This window comes from Thalassophryne amazonica, chromosome 15, assembly GCF_902500255.1.
Source record: "Thalassophryne amazonica chromosome 15, fThaAma1.1, whole genome shotgun sequence".
In the NCBI taxonomy this organism is placed as follows: domain Eukaryota; kingdom Metazoa; phylum Chordata; class Actinopteri; order Batrachoidiformes; family Batrachoididae; genus Thalassophryne; species Thalassophryne amazonica.
Window position 1 is genome coordinate 85,222,850 of NC_047117.1, and position 5,916 is coordinate 85,228,765.

At 40.8% G+C, this 5,916-nt stretch overlaps 1 long non-coding RNA gene across 1 annotated transcript; it reads left to right on the forward strand.

The window, feature by feature from the left end:
• The first annotated feature begins 432 nt into the window (after window positions 1–432).
• LOC117526963 lies at window positions 433–3,467 on the forward strand. Its single transcript, XR_004565398.1, has 3 exons — window positions 433–509; window positions 3,258–3,321; window positions 3,423–3,467. It is a non-coding gene; the product is annotated as an uncharacterized LOC117526963 (long non-coding RNA).
• Window positions 3,468–5,916: the final 2,449 nt, after the last annotated feature.

The following is a 5,916-nucleotide window of genomic DNA, read 5'->3' on the forward strand; positions in this document are numbered from 1 at the left end:
GACTCTGTGTTGTCTTTAGAGACATCGTCCAGAGGGTTGGTGATGTGGTATTTCTATATTCATGCATATCAGTGACGCCGTTACGGTGAGAAATAATTTTAAATCCAAAGTCTTTTCTGATCATCAGCACGATGTCCCAGATATGATACTGATGGAGAAGAATGTGATTTGATCTGTTTGATGTCCACAGGGAGTGGCTGGAGGTGTTGTCAGAGGAGTCGGGAAACAGCTGAATGGTGCTACGTGTAACCTGGTGGGATACTACGTCACTGGTCTCCCCGTTGGCATGCTGTTAATGTTTCCAGCTCATATGGGTATTTTAGGTGAGCATAAGTGTTGTGGCCTTCTCTTGTGCTTTCCAGTATACATCAGAGAACACCATAATCAGAACGTTGTTCTCTCTCTCTGCACTAGGTCTGTGGACTGGACTGACCATTTCTGTGACTCTGCAGGCAATCTTTTTTATCCTGTTTTTGTGCAAGCTGAATTGGCAGAAAGCTGCTGAAGAGGTTCGTAAATACAACCAAAGAACACTCAGAATGCTGACTGTCCAACCTTAGGGCACCTTCACACATATAGTGAAGTTTGGATGATGTGCACACTTAGTGCGCATGATGCAGGAATCATGTGCAAACCGTGTAATGCCGTCCCTGCCTCCAATGCCTCGTACACCTGTTGCTACAACTATTTGCACACACAAGCACCTGAAACAAAAAGTGTGCGCTGTGCAAACCCATGGCACCCTCTCGCAGCAGGTGCCGGCCAAATTCCAGCTGACATGCACGAACATCTAACACCACTTGCATGGCACTTAGAAAATGTGTGGCCAGTCGCACTCTTGGCACCATAACAGACTGCAGTGAAATTTGCCTAAGTCCCACACGAGTGTGGCTTTGGTGTGTATGCTGAGAACTGACAGGACTGTTGCAGCTGTGGAAATCTGTGGATCTGGACATCCCAGCTGGACACCATGTACTGTGTTTGGACGGACATGGACAAACAACCGCCTACTGTAACAGGCGTGTGACTGTTTGCTGTTGTCAAGTGGACATAACTAAAAACATATATCACTGTGTTGACGTGCTGCAGTGAGCAAGCATGCACATGGCATGCACGTGGACAGGCTGCTCCCAAGTTGAAACAGACCATCAGATCAGAACACGCAGCAGGCAATCTCACTGTCACGTCACACATGTGAGCTCTGTTCCACATGACATGGTGTGCTGCAGCGCGTCGTCCACAAGACCCGCGCGGCAGGTTGGAGATGCATAAGGAGATGTGAACATGAATGAGACGAGTGAACTGCTTCTCATTCATGTCATTTCATGACTGTATGTCAGTGACCATGGGTCATTTAGAGGAACAGACGGATCATATTTCTATTGCTCGCTTGATAAATGCGGTATTTTTATATGGTGTGTGTGATTTATTTATTTACTTTTTTTTTGTAATACTTCCATGTCCTTCCTAATATGAGGCAGATTCCTGCAACTTTCAAAGAACAGCTCTGTAGCTCAGTGGTAAAGTCTCTGACTGGCAATCAGAGCTTTTGGAAGGCGCAAGTTGTGTCCAGTGGGTGGCGTGTTTTTCTCTTTAAAAAAAAAAAATTCCACATAAGTGGCACGATGTGGTTCCACAGGTACCGGCTGGTTTTATTTTTTATTTATACCACATAAGTGGTGCTGTGTGCTGCACCTGGCACTGTTCCTGCTCGAAAAAACACCGGCATGTGCACAAACTCTCACACTGGGTTCATGCACGCCTGTCCGTTGGCGCGATGTTTGGTGCGTGATATTTTGTGCGCTAATTTCGAACTGTTTTGCGGCATGCTAGTCTTAACTCAAAGAGCTCAAACAAACTAAAATGAAACAGATTTTTGTATTGTTTCCATTTATTTTAACTTTTGTTTCAGTTCTAATAATTCTGGTGTGTATCTTGTCAAATTTTCCAGAGTGCTATTTGCATGCATTCGTCACACATTTATTTATATCGGGATTTCATAGGAATGAAACACAACACAAAATAATTCCAAATAATAAAACAGCAAAAGCCAAAAACTAAAAGTATACTCCAGCAATGCACTTTTTTTTATTATAAAATGGTCTCACATTTTTATTGTACTTACACATTTATTTGTCCATCTTGCATGTTTTTAGAATTTAACAGTCCTTACATAGCACACCAAAAGCTGTGGGCTTTCTGCTTGAATTGGTGGTCTCCCTCACTCGTCTCCTTCCAGTACGGTCAGCTGGTTTTTGAGAATTGCCTGACCTGACTCAGCTTACTTGGTTATATGAAAGAGTGTAATGTAATTGGTTTATTTTATATCACAGCCTGGAAAAAAAAACAAAAAAACAAAACAAAAAAAAAACATAAAATTAGAGGCTAACTTTGACCCTTTTGCAGCATGTGTCTTATACGGCGTGCATTATATGGCAAGTTACATTCCTGATGATTAATTTTACTGTTGAACTAATACAGTACTGTCAATCAATCCAAAAATATTAATACATCTCAAATCTGAATGTTTAACAAAGGAAAGGTTCGTTTAGAATTTCTCAGGAGAATATATATATATATATTCTCTCTCCCTCAGTTTCTCCCTCCCTCAGCTGCTCCAGCTCTGACGTTGACTGTGGACAGTGAACTGTTCAGGGCTGAGCCCCTCCTCCTTCCAGATGGATGAACAAGGCCGTTGACGGCGCCTAAAGGCTGCCTCCGGGTGTTCTGATAAACTGGACTTTCAAATCTCGGTTGTCGTCTTTCGTCTCCTGTCTGTGTGTGTGATCATTTGTTTTTTGTGCTGATGATTTTTTTTTTTCCCGCATTGCTGCTGTGTAATGCAGGTTTTTCTATCCCACGTTTTTACCTTGTGTGTGCTTTTATGTGTTCATGTACCGGGCTGGCTCATGTGTGTTGTGTGTGTGTGTGTTGTCTGTAAAGAGCCGGTCATGGTTTGCTCAGCCCTGCTGTTGACCTAGGCAGGGAAGTACATCTGGAGCTGGTCCCCAGGCGCCTAAAGGCGACTTCTGCTCCTAACTGGCAATTAGGATGGGTTAAATGCAGTAGACACATTTCATTGTGCAAGGAACATGTTCCTATGTGCATATGACAATAAAATTTTGAATCCTTGAATCCTGTGGCCCCCCTGTGGGTCACAGGTGATATTGTGACTAAAAATCAATCTACAGTTTGCAACTCATTCATTTGGGTAACTTAAACTACGGACTCTAAAGTATTTTTGTGTCTCCGATCAGGCTGTTTTAAGAGCCGGAATCAAAACCTCACAAAGAAAACAAGTGGACCAGATGGAAAATCCAGGTAACAAAGACTCATTATCACTTTGTATGTTGCAGTAGTTGCACTATGTGTCTTATGTCACAGTCCAGTGTTAATGTGGAACACTTATTTTAAACTTCCAGACTCAAATCAAGGCCAAGATCTGGTCATGAATCCTCATGTGAGAGTTGTGGAAAACAGCACACAGTACAAGTTGCAAGGTCCTGTCCAGAATGAATCCATGACCATGACTGTGGGAGAAGTTCTGCCACGGAAACAGCTGCTTCTATGCCATTCCTTGACTGTCCTGATTATGATCCTCATCCTCATTGCTGGAATCATCACCAAAAACTTCCTCATGAAGCTGTTTAAATAACTGCAGAATGAAGTCACTGAAAAGGTTTATATAAACATTTAAAATGAATAATATCACAAATTCGGCAAGGTATAAATAACTGTAAACAACATACCAAATTTAGTCAGCATATTATGTCTCTACCCTATGTGGTCAATCAAGATAAATCACACGATTCCTAGATGCTAAAAATGCATTTACTATTAAATTCATTCACAGTACTACAATTTGTAATGTTTATTGAAAAAAAAAATCATGAGTAACTCAGTAGCCATAATTACATTTTCATTTCAGAACCCTAAATTACATTATGGGAGGACAGCATAGTGTATACCAACAAAAGTATAATGTCTTCATGCTTTAATTATCAAGTATGGCCGATCTCCCATTGTTGATTGTGCGAAAATTTCCACAAAAGCACTATAAAGGTGTGTGTCATTCTCAGACACAATTATGCACCAGGGTACTGCCATTTAAAAGCAACACTGAACACAGCACCATGACATGGGAGCTACTGGTCAGTCAGTATCAGAACTGAAACTTCAATGAAAAAAAAAAAAGTGCAGCCGTATTAACAACCCTAAACAAACTACATTTCCCATACTATATTTTCGCTTCTCTGGTTGTAGTTGGCCTGTCAAAACATTTTAAACAATTATGTTTTGCTGAGGTGGAATAGACTCCTGAAAGGGAAGTCACACATATTACACTCGTAACCACTGATCTGTCAAAAGGTGAAACACTGAAGCCTTTAATTCGGGCCAGTAATGTTATTCCCTGATATAATCAGGTATCCCGAAAACATATTCAAATTAGCGAGTGTGACTAGTTACCCTTTCAGTTCACCCCCGATCTGAACAGAATATTTTTTCAGTAACAGTTACATGGGTGATTCTTAGACTACAGGCACTTATTATGTCCTTTGATCATATTGTATGAAAAACAGAAAAAAGGGGAAATTTCACACTTTTATAGTTATCTTTACAATGAAAGTGTTTTAAGAAATTTTTTCTAGTAGTCTATGATGACTTTTTCACCTTTTTTCAGCATCATTATATGCAAATATTGCCGTTTTGTGCTTGTCCCACACCCAGACTTTTGATCTTCAATGATAAAAATGAATGGTAAAGAAATGTTTTTTCTAATGTTTTAAAATATCTCTGAATAAAATATCAGTAAAATAATCAAAACATAATTGGGGTATTCAATGTCATACAACTGTTGTGATTTTTTTTAAACAAAATGTAGTTGTCCCACACTATTGCCGTAATTTCCACCACAACACTGTAATGTCCCTTGAAACAGTTTGTATGAAAGATTGTTTGGGTAGGTTCTATGGAGATAAACAGTGACATCAGAGCACATGTATATAGCGCCAAATCACAACAAACAGTTGCCCCAAGGCGCTTTATATTGTAAGGCAATGGTGTGGTGGAAATTACATTTACAAGGCCAATAGTGCCCGTAGTTAAAGAATCACCCTCCAGGGTGTACCCTACCTAACCCTACCTACATATGACTACTGGGATAGGTGCCACCCCCTCCCCCCAGTGTCCCTTAATTGGAATAAGTGGGTGCAGAAAATGGATGGATGGATTCATTTTCCACCACGCTGACAGAGTGGTGAAGACAGTGTTTAGAAATATTAGATTTACTGATTGACTGTGGGAGAAATGAGGTCTTCAATTGAGATGTTTTACATTCATTTTGTCCTAATTAAGCCAAGGGAAATCTTGGTTGTTTGTGTGGTTCCATTTGCTTTAGTATGTTGTGTGTGTATTCTATTCTCGACTCAATCGTAGCAAAGTACTGTAATTGATTTGTAAGGAAGTAATGATGGAAATTTAGTGCCTTTCACAGTTTGCTGACCTTGGATATATTCATTTTCTATGCCTACTTACTCCAGTTCAGGGTCACCTGTTGTGTGTGTGGGGACGGGGGGAGTTCTGAAGTCTATCCCTGCAATCACAAGGCAAGAGGAGGGGTATACCTTACACATGAAGATGCACAGACAGACAAACACATTCACAACGACATCCAATTTAAAGTTCGCTAATCACCTAACCTGCAGGAACTCATGGAAACATGGCGAGAACATGTGCAAACTCCACATAGAATGGACCAGGGGGGAAGCGATCCCATGTAGTTGGTTCTTCAAATGTTTTCTGGTCAAAGCAATTTGATGCCAAGTGGGCGTTGTTTTGGCCAGGTGTGAAGCCCTCTTTAAAACGACCCTGAAAGAAAGAAATGCTGTCAACTCACTCTCTTGAGCCCCCTCGTCT